The sequence below is a fragment of the Meleagris gallopavo genome, chromosome Z (genome assembly GCF_000146605.3).
Source record: "Meleagris gallopavo isolate NT-WF06-2002-E0010 breed Aviagen turkey brand Nicholas breeding stock chromosome Z, Turkey_5.1, whole genome shotgun sequence".
Lineage (NCBI taxonomy): Eukaryota > Metazoa > Chordata > Aves > Galliformes > Phasianidae > Meleagris > Meleagris gallopavo.
The window spans coordinates 15,234,504-15,246,352 of record NC_015041.2 but is presented as its reverse complement, the minus strand read 5'-3'; positions in this window follow the sequence as shown (position 1 = coordinate 15,246,352).

The window sequence follows — 11,849 nt, the reverse complement described above, 5'->3', positions numbered from 1 at the left end:
GCAATGCACTGAGCATTGCTTGGAATTCTTTCACTTTCATGGTTTGATACAACGTTTAAAACTGTCTTCCAAAAAATCTGTTCTTTTTCAGAACTAAAGAGCTTGCAGAGGAGCCTGTGAGACGGTTAAAGAAATTCCTTGTGTAAATTCCATTGCAATATTCTAGAGAGAAAATGTTTAAAATAACAGGGAAAAAAATCTATTGGATAATTCACCAATAAGAACACAAAATACTAAGAACACAACGACGGCAAAAAGGTTTTGTTTGTTTGTTTGTTTTATGAGGATCTGAAGCATACAGAAATAGGAATCTAAGAGCGTTGTTTTCTTTTGACAAATCTTAGTCAAACTTTAGTTTCACGTTAAAACCTTGATATCAGCAAACTGCACATGTTTGGAGGATGTATTTTAACACTACTTTTGAGCTAAGGTATACTAGGTAGGCCATAGATACAGCTCAGCCCAGCATGTACTGCCTCCACCTCCTGCTCCACACCATCATGGTGGTGCCTCTTTGCTGCTGAGCAGCCCAGCACCCATCACTCAGCAACAGCCAAACAGCTGTGTGATTGGCTCTGTCTGGGTTGAAATCAGGACATGGCACAGTGCAGCACTAACTGAAGTTATGGCAAATAGTTGTGTGCACTCTGATACATTAGCTGAAGATTGCCCTGTGAACAACAAAAAATGTGCAGTGTTGTTTTCCTTTGTGATAAAGGGATTTGAAAATCATTTTCGAGACTGCTGAAAATATTATCAATTTTTTATATATTTGCAACTCTATTTTTATTCAAGGTAAATACACTACCTGCAAATTTTCAGATGAAATTTGTACAGCTGCAGTCAGATATTCAAATCAAAAATCTGATCATGCCTCCTTACTAGACCTGTAAAATCTCTGTTTTACCAGAGAAAAATGTCCCTTTCTTCATAATCACACCTTATTCATGTCATCACTTTTTGGCAGTACGTACATTCGTGAACCACTGTTTACATTAACTATCCTGCATATTTTATATTTGATCCAAGACAATTCTTTTTCACTCAGCGTGACCTAGGCAAATCAAAAGGTTGGACACCCACGCCCTGTCTGGTACCTACACGAATTCTCTGTATGTTGCTATATGAGGATTAGAGTCTAGGAGTACATATACACACATGTACACATGGGCTTTATATGCACACACACTCACATGTGGCCACAAATGTAATATCAGACCTTGTGGTTGCTTATGTAAGACTGACAAATGGCCTGCATGCTTTTGGTTCCATGCATGTGGATGGATCAGTGCCTTGTCTTTCTGTGCAACAGCACAAAGACAAATGTTCACCTCTAGTAGTACTAGCATCCCATATCACAAAACAGCTTGTTCATGAACATCCAACATGCGGGTTCTCAAAACTGAATGTAGCCATGCAAAAGTTTTGTGAGCAGTCAACCCGCTCCACAGAAAAGCAAGATGATAAACATCTGTCTTGCAATAATGACTCAGATTCTCATGTTTGAGTGCTTGTCCACCAGCCCCTCTGGGTCACATGCTGTGTGTGCCAGGAGTGAGTTTTGAAGTGGGGATGCAAAATGCTCTGCAATTCTGCATTTTATTAGCAACGCTGAAAGCACACAGTGGAAGCACACACAGTTCTGCAACAAAGAATAGGTGCACATCTAGGAAACATGGAGTAATTTTAACTATACAGGTTGACCACAAGTGTCACTGCTGAAACCACTGCTGGCTGGTTCTCAGAAATGTTCTGAAAACAGGAAAGCCACAGAAAGTAGTTCCAAATACATCACGCTTCTGTAATAACAGAAATGCTTGAAACCTGACAAAAGTAATCTCACATTCTTAAGAAACTGGGAAGAGCTCATCTTCAGCAGATGGTGGTGCAGTTTACTGTACATTTACTGTTTCCAGCACAATATTTGCAGTTTCATTTTTCTTCAGAAGGAGAACTCTCTTCTTGTCTCTTTTACCCTGTCACACCCCAACACTAACCTCTAGTTTTGTGGGGTGTTCTTTTTCATATTACTCTCCAGTTTCCAAATACTACAAATACTGGTTTCTTGTATAAGATGAGTTCCCTCATAATAAGGTTTTTGTTATTTTTATCTTTATTGGAAATTCTGAGTAGATTAATGAAGTCTTGTGCCAGAAATCCTTCTGCCCTAGCCTGGGGCTAGACTCCGTCTACATTTGCACTTTGCAGCTTGTCTAAGTTTACTTAGTTTTTGCTTTTGTTTCTATATTTGCAACTCTTTCTGTTTTTACTGAGGTCTTTTAGTTAAGGGTGTTTCATAAGGAGCACGTGCTCAGCAGCCTGATGCTTTGCTCATAGCCTGTTACACAGGCACAAGGAGCATCTGTGAAGGCTGACCAGGCCATGCTCTGACATGACGTATGGCACTGACATATGATGTCTGGCAATGCAGTGGAGCAAACGATGCTGGCATATGGCTAACAGCTCTCTATCCAATAGAGGGGGCTGACAACTCATGTTCACATGTTGCATAGGGATGTAGGTGCTGGTTATATTCAGTCCTTAGCCAATTCTGCTGCCTCACCTTTGTACAGAGCAGCAGTGAATGATGTTTTGTACTTGTTTTGTCTGTGCATATAGTGCACTTTATGTCTAATGTGAGAATTTTTTTTTCAAACAAACTTCTAATTGTCAATGCAGAAGGTGGCAGTATCTATTGTCAACAAATGTTGCTTCCTGAAAACACGTGTGTTTGGAGCATGGTTTGCCTTCTCAGCTCCTTTTCAACATCTTTGTTTTATCTTCTGGCTACAGAAACACCTGCCTGTCAGCAATCTGTGTAAGTAACTTTTCTTCTGGGCAACTCAGTCTGGCATCAGGAAGAAACATTTAGAGAACAAGATTGAAATAAACAAAGCCATTAGATTTTCAAGATAACTTTCTTGGATATTTACCAAAAAGAATTAAAGAGGATTCTTTCAAAGTCCAAATATGGCAGTTTACACAGGCTGGCAAATTATAGGGATGCTAATATGCCTATGGTATCTTTTAACACTATGTTGTAGGTTCCAAAATTGATTCTCATGTCATTAACAATTTGGTTAATTCAGATACTTCCTATTGTCATTTGAAAAAGTTCTTTTCAGATTTACTAATAATATGTATGTAGGTTGCTCTGAAAGTAATGCCTTCCATTTATTTCCATGGAAACTACAGTAGATTAAAGGAATACAACAGCACTACTTCATAGAGTAATTTCTCAGTACAAAACACTATTTTTCAGCATCATTACAAGCATTAGCTATGCATTTTCACTAGTGATGAACTGGAGCCTAGTAAAAATCTACATGGTCATTTGGAACATGGCTTGTCTTTCACACTGTTTTGACCACTGCTGAAACACACCACCCACTGCCTCACTGTGCTCACATCCACTGTTTTGTCTGAATAAATGCTCAGCAAGTGTTGATGAATGTCAATGGGTGCCATTTTTTAAGCATGGAGGAATTCAGTGATACATCTTTGTTTCATAAGCACTCCGTGTCAGATGTCGTTTTGTCAGACTGCCCCTCAGCTGCCATCTGTCATGCAGCAACATGTAATGGGATATTTGTAGAAAAGTTCAGCCTCTACTGTGAAGCTACCATCTGCCTCTAATGTCGTGGGCCAACATAATAAAATAGGAGGCATTACTTTCAGAGCAGCCCTCGTAATGATCACTATATAGAAAAATGCAAGAAGGTTAAATTTATCTGGAATTCAGTTCAATATGGCCCAGGTTATTCCAAACTGTTGAAATCTGCTGTGAAACATGCATTGCAAGTCTGACACCAATTTTAAAAATGTATTTGAATTCAAAATCTCTAGTGAGATCTAAATCTTTGTCATGAAAAAGCAAAAACTAATGGGAAATATGAGCAATAGCACCCTCATTTTAATAAAAATTAGAACAGGAACTAATAGATCTTAGCAACTTCCAAATGAACAAATTAGACTCAATACGTAAATTGTTGAGTTTCACAAATCTCATTTGTACCTACGTTTGGTTGTAAAAAGTAAGAAGCTTTGCCCTATTAGCACACTCTTACAAAGCTTTACCTCAATAAAATATCAAGCCTCTTCATAGCCACAAAAAAAAAGAGATAAACAATAATTAAAACTGAGAAGAAAGCAAATGAAAAAAATAAATGTTGCTTTAATCACTCTTGTTATAAGAAAAAAACACGTCACGAGTAGTTAGTTAACTATTTTCATTTAAATGAATAAATGACAACTGATTGTTGCACTGATTATCCTGAAATCATGTAGGGGAGAAGATGTAATTTTTATGTTTCTTGGATCATCCACATCTCAAACTGTCACTGCCAACATTTTATCTTTGTAGCAGATAAAAGCAGATGATTAAAAGGAAGGATGACTAGCTTGCATACAAGACACATAACGCCTTCAAATGACAATGGAATTGCCATCATGCTGACGGCGATGTGGCTTTCAACAGTTAAACTCTGGGGAATGTGCACCTGGTATGAAAAATCATAGCCTTGTTCCTGTCCTCGTCCTGTTCTGGTTTTAGCAGAATTCCAGGTAACAAATGGCCACACAGCACATAATTATTGTCTGTCTAGTCCAGCACTACTTACTGGTGGCAATGGGTAGGTTTCAATGAGCACAGTTATGTGTGAATCCTTGATTCAGGCAATAAGCAACAACAAAAATCCTTTTCCTCAATGTTAGTTGCAGAGAACAGATATAATTTGTTTCTACTGTTGTTTTATTACAAGAAAAAGCATTTTTCATTTTGTAAACCAGACTAAGCCACTAAAGTCAGAACTGAAGGTCCTGTTGTCAAATTCTGGTCAACCTAACCTCATGGGATCCACATCAAGGAATATCTGCTGGGCCACAGCTTTGGGGCTGCTTCCTGTGGTAAACAGCCATCTGTAGCAGGCCTTCCCCTCAGCCCCTTTCACAGCCCCTTGACAGACAGGATGAGATAATGCACATTCACTCAACAGCCAGACAACTTCTATGGACTGACGCATGATAAGCCAACCCTCAATACGTGATACAGCGTCTAGAATATAACATTTGGGGCTGAGCAGTATTTCCGACTGAAGTATCTGATTGTAAACTATGTCAGAAAACATGCAGGCTTAAATAGCCTATTCCATCGGGACAGGAGGCATCTAATACAACCTCTAGTCATTTTTCAATAGTTTGGAAGATAAAAGTTATAGTGGCATGGAGAAATAACACATTTGGTCTGTTTGGTTCATAATTTGGGAAACTAGCTGCAGTTTTGAATAATTTAATCATTTTTTTCCTAGGCATTTGTCTTAAATGATTAGGCTTCTGGGTTTTTTTGACTGTATGACTAGAATTTAAAATTAAGTTTTTGATCAAATTATTAAAACTGATCCATGAATAAAATGAGAAAACAATAAAGTCTCCATGTTTTATTTCATCCTCTCAAGTATGTTGATGAGATATAAACTCTCATAAATTACCAAATTTCTGAGAAGCCTCTTTTTAAGTTGCTTTAATCCACTAGCACATACTTTATCTGCTGTTGAATTTTAGTTAAAATAGGCGAACACTAATGAAATAATTCATTTCAAGGAGATTTGCAGCTTTGGATTCAAAATATAAGTAATCTCGTATAAAAAAGTCATTTTCAGGTCAATCCATACCTTATGCACTAGGTTAACAGAATTTACCTAGGTGTACATTTATAAATGCAAGTTTGTCTGAGGTGAAGCAGGAGGAGTTTGCCTGAAAGAGAACACCAGGTCGTGTTCTATACTTGTAAAGCTGCATGATGATAAGAGCATTTTTTCTTGTAGCAATATATTAGGAAAACAGAAAGTAATGAGATCTGAGCTGAAATACACTTGGAAGTGACGAGGGTATTCTTTGGTTTGCGGTTTGTAGTTCTAAGCTTTCTGTCAGTTTTGTTGTTTAATGGAACACAAACTTATCACAGGCAAAGTGCAGATGTTACTCCTCATTGCTTTCTAATTAGAGCTCGTACGCAATCATTCCTTTCCTTACTTTCTGTTCAAAACACACCAAAAAACCCTTTATACTGGACGTGGATTTGGTTTGGTAGTTGCATTCAGTAGTGCCATTGTTTTCTGACCTAAGGACCCTTACTGCAGAAACTTTCAACAAGTACTCTGGCATCCACCTCAGGGTGAGCACAGTGTAATTAATGTGTGTGCCCCAGGAAAAATAAGCAAAAATGTATTCAAATATTTGATAGCTCTGCTGATTTGTGGGGCAGAGGATGTAAGAAACATACACACACTTGAAAATCCTGTTAACTCCATGGGGAAATACATGGACCTATTAACCTGCTTGGTGCTAGATTCCACTATTCTTCCACTGTTCTGCCAGATCTTGATAGGGTTCTTTTTCGTGGAGGCCAAGATAATGACAGAAACTGTGCCCAAAACTATTTGCTGAAGTAGATATCAGTTGTACACAACATGAAAGTGTCTGAAGACTGTCAAAATTCTCCTTCTGGAGGAAGGCTCTGGGTTGGTTAGCATAATGCCTCAGAGGCTTCAGGATGTCTAAATGAGATGGAGAGAGCATGAAGACTGCAAGAAAGATGGGATGAAGAGTTACATTCTTGTTCCACTTCTGCTTTTAGGAGATGATTTTTGTGTGTGGCAAAAGTAGAACAGTGAAAAATAAAAGTGCTCAGGAGACATTTAAATGAAGAGAAGAAAATGCCCACAATGAAGAAAAGACTGTTCATGAGGGCTAAGAGTGAGATGGAAAGATTGCATGACAGAGAAGTTTTTATCCCTGTTTCTTTGTCTTGCAATCTTTTCATCTCACTCTTATCTTAGGATAAAAACTGGCACTCATCCTAACAAAAGAAAATGCACGCAGTGCTGTAGAAGATTCTGTATTGGCTCCTGCTGCTGTTAGACCTTGGTTGGCCCTTCCCTAACGTTTTATCAGCTAGGAGATGCTGAAGTCCTCTTATGGCCATTCTGGAATCACCTTATTATTCTGGAAAATATATATGCTTCAAAGATGGGTAGTTATGAAAAGGAAGAGTGACTTATTCCTAAAGAAAAATAACAGTTGAAACAAATTTTATCATTTTGTGTATCTAAATGAATTAGTTCAGCTTGTTTTTTTCTCTGCCAGTGGAAAGGCTATTATCTTGTCAAGAGGAAAGAATACATATAAATATTATCTCTTAAGGGCATCTATCTCAAACTCTAACAAATAATAACATCTTCCACATGTGACTACAGACCTCCTTGTTATCATCCCAAGGAGCGCAACATGAGCTGAGCTTTTAATAGCTTTCTCATTCATTACAGGAAACAGCTACTTAGTCAAGTCTCAACTATACATAAAGCGTAGCTAAGTCTTTTGCATGTTGTAAGATAACTGTGCTTCTTTAATGACAACAACATTTTCAAAAACATTTTAGTACAGAAAAGGAAAAATCATACTAATATATAAGAAGTGGTTTTATTGCCATAATCATCCATAGAGATTTCACATTTTACTTTTTTTTTTTTTAAATTTAATGATCAAAATCAGCCAGGGCTACAAGTAAACAGATACACCCCATCGATCCTAAATTTTTTGCTTCTAAAATTAATACCTAGGATTTGAAACCCAAGTAGTGCAGTGAGATTCTGCACATGTGCCATGAGCAAACATTTGTTACCCAGATATTTGGCTTCTTTGTCAGAAACTGATAAAGTCAGAATATATTTACCATACAGATGGAGTAGGGAAAGAATAAGAAACACGATATTTGTCATTTTATTGACAATATCTCACAATAAAATTAATGAAAAAGCTTGTTCCAGACTGACATGTTTTATTCTCGCTCTGTAGTAGACACCTTTGTGGCAATCGAGCAATCAGAGTATATTCATAGATCAATTATTTATGTCAAATAGAAGGGATCAAAATCTCTGTCACATTATCTCAGGCTTAAAAGTACAAACAATATTGTCAGAATATATGCACCTGGGCACCTATGTAAAACATGCAAAGAATCATCATTTACATACTCTTTTCTTTAATCTATGAAGATGCTGAATGTTTGAAGATTATTCCCAAGATGTTTTCCTCAGATTCTTGGAACTCAAGAACTGAAAAATAATGGAGATGTTTTTCTGCATGGAAAATCTTTTTCCTAGATGGACAAACGGCTTGATCAGAGTGATATAAATTACTAGTAGAAATCTCACAAGAGAAACATCTGCTGATGAAACTATTGATAGGGTGGTGGGGAGGTAAAGGTGGAGCATTGGAGGATTGATCAAATTTAGTATTACATTCAGAAAGGTAGATTTTCTGAAGTAGAGAGAAGGTATGTGACTTCCACATACTTTCAAGAAACTCCAGTGGAGATCTTGGAGCTGAGAAGCCTTTCTTTCTCTGGAAAAACAGATGATTTTAGAGTTGTAAATAAAGATTTCAGCATAAAGGAATCCTAATCTATTTTTCATTAAGTTTTCCCATTTATAAACTGCCTTTTTACTGCACGTGACAGATCTAGTCTTGTTTGCTTTGTGGAGCGCTGACCACTGTTACCATGTAGTAGACATTTTCCATCACTCTGTGACAATTCCTGTTCCTTAAACACGCTCTCCAAGCAGAGTGAAATTATTTGACTTGATTCATAAACTAATTGAGAGGAAGCCAAAAGGTGCAATTACATTGCTTTCACATCTACTTTGGCTTTCAGGTTCAGACGAGGCACGCCACTTATTTCTGTGTGTAGTTATATGCAGATCTATTTCCAATATTCTTTGTAGCTGCTGTAGCTGAGGGTCTTTGCAGGTAAGCCCATGGCTACTCAGGTCAGCACATAGGTACCTAGTCTGCCCTGTTCTCCACATAGCACCTGGTCTGCCTGGAGAAGGGATGTAAATACCTCATGTCTGCAGCAAGTAGGAAATGTCCCAAAGCCTCTATTTTTACCAAAGTGAAGCTGGGTTGCCGTGCTACAGTCGAAACAAAGAGTAATTAGTAATACATTGAAAAGATACAAGAAAAGAAATCATACAAAGGGGAGTCCTTGCTGCTACCTCACTCTCCTGATTCTTATCTTTTACTTCCTATTTCTGGCTTTTTATTCTGGACTTTGCAGCTCTGCTTCCTTTTGGTGTTTCCCTTTGAATCTTAGCTTGTTGCACTGCATTGTGCTTATTGCTTTTAGTAAAGGAAGCCTAGGAAAAGGTTGGATCATTCAGGAATGCACAGGAACATATTTTTAGTTAAGGGACTGCCTTTTGGAAAACAGCAACAAGGATCACGTGTTAAACCTTTTCCAATGTTTAAGGATGTATAATGCTTCCCGTTTAACCCAACTTACGTGTTCAAAAGACTGGATGACTACAGTATTCAAAATGCTTAAGTTAGAGTTGAAGAGATTGACATTCTGCTTACAGAATAAAATAAGCTAAGCCTTGCATTATTGCCTTTATGGTTAGATTGCTCCTGCGCATCAGTCACATCCATGTGCCACCAAGTGTGTCATTTCATGCTGATCTTCAACAGATGGGTCAAACTTTTCAAAGGGCATAAATACAAACTCTAGGCTCTCAAACAAATTCAGAAATGGATTATTTGCAAACAATGTAGAAAAACTGTACTCTGAAGTTTGGAACCCCAATACATAGCTCACTGATGCTGAAGCAGTAGTTACTTTGTTCTCTTCAAATGCCATATTATATGTGGTGATGTAATTATGATGTAAATTGGCACTAATTTATACTGTAAATTTGAAAAAAATTTAGCACAGATATGATCTGATCCAGAATATTTTCCACTTTCAAAGTATATTTATTCTGCAAGTTAAATAATAGTGTCAAATTTTCTGCTGTTGATAGCTAGAGAAGCTTCATTAATTCCCATCGCAGCAGTTTTCAAGGGAGGGCTCTACAGGCTCAAGCTGTTCATTGGAAAGAAATGCTTAATGGATTCAACAGGTAAAACAACAAAGGAACACTAAAACCGGAGGGAGCAAGCAGTGGATTTATTTCACCACTTGGTCAGTGGACAGTATGGAAGATCATTATTTCTTCCATGACACTTATGTATATGCCAGATCTCTATCAGCTCGTATTGTTTTCTTCCATTACATGTATATTTTGATCCATTGTAATAATTTACTTTGGCTTCTACCTCCAAGCACAGAATACAGTTTCCATTTTATTCCAAATAATATTGGCTTGTTGCTAGGGAAGTGTGCTGATTTCTTTTACAATTTCTTTTCCTCACCACATCTGTGTGTAATTTTTTTCTTTATCATCTCCCTAGGACATTTTCCCTGTGAGAAACCCAAATGCAAAATGCTGCCCTTTCAGATCTTGTTTGGTGTTTCACATGAGGACCGCCTCCTAAATTTATTTACGCAAAAGCGTTTTACCGTCTTGTGTTTACCATCAGGCATAAATACCTATGATCAAGTGCAGATGGGTCTGCACGCTCCTCTATTATCCATTAATGAACAGGCAGAACTGAATTTAAGGGCAGGTGCAAATCAATTCAGGAGCGTGACCGGAGGGAGAGTCTTCCTGCTCTTCACTACTCCAGACCTGTAGGGTTTAGTGCACTGAGAACGTGACCTGCTATCTGAGCTTCAGCAAGCAGAGTGAGCTAGGGGACCGATACAGCAGCTACTCTGCTTTGGCTGAGCTGTGGCTGTGATGGGGTCAGGAACGCAGAGCCATTTCTGATCTGCCTGCCCCCTTACACCTCCTCAGTCTCAGCTACAACCTTCCTTCAATGCTTGTAGCATTCCCAGAGGAACAGATGCATGGGATTCTAAAGATAAAGTCACCCTGATACTACTCATTGCTGTCACTTCATGGCTACCAATAAAACAGTCAGTTTATGTGAAAAGCCATCTTTAATGTTTCCATTTTTATACTTTAAACTCACTGGTTGTGGTCCTGCCTTACATGTGAAAATAGTTATGAGCTAGTGCATACATGCCTCTGCCTGCCAGCCTGCCTGCAGTGTTTAGCAGTAATGTATTTTGCGTGATTATATACTTTTAAGATGGATACAGTTATTGCAAATACATACACAGCCTATGTGTAGACCCCTTCTGATGTGATAAATCTCCTACTCCCCTCCCCTCCTTTCCCCCCTTCCCACCTCACTTCCTATCCTATCCTATCCTAGCCTATCCTATCCTGGCCTATCCTAGCCTAGCCTAGCCTAGCCTAGCCTGGCCTATCCCATCCCATCCTAGCCTAGCCTAGCCTAGCTTAGTCTACCCTATCCTACCCTATCCTCCCCACCCACCCACCCACCCCACCCCACCCTACCCTACTCCATCCCTCCATCCTAGCTTTTATAACCATGTACACCAGAAGAAAATCCTCTCAAATGCAACATAAAATGTGCTGTTTTTTTCTTCTTCTCCATATGAAAGCAGACCTAAGCATTTTGTTTTGGACCTGTCAGTGAACATTTGTATTCATAAAGAGAAGACTTTCCTGATCGCTTGTATTTCCAGCAAATTTCCAGCCCTCTCTTCTATTTGGCAAAATTCTGGCAGCATCCCCAACCCACGCGAGATGCAGGATTCCCAAATGGTGTGCTGGTCACATACAAGTTTATGTTGACTCCCTTCCCACTAACTTCAGTGGCAGCAACTTTTGCTGTTCTCGGATTTATTTATGATTAGGCTTATTCCGTTTTTCCTTTCCTGCAGATCTTTATTTCTCTGGAGCAGAAATTTCCATCTCTCTGGTGGCTCATCTGTCTCACTGAACTCCTAGCTTGTTTGCTGTTTCTTGTCAAGGCTTTGGCACTGTGAATGAAGTCTAAGAGGGATGGGGAAAAAACTCAGGCTTATTTTCTGTTTATTC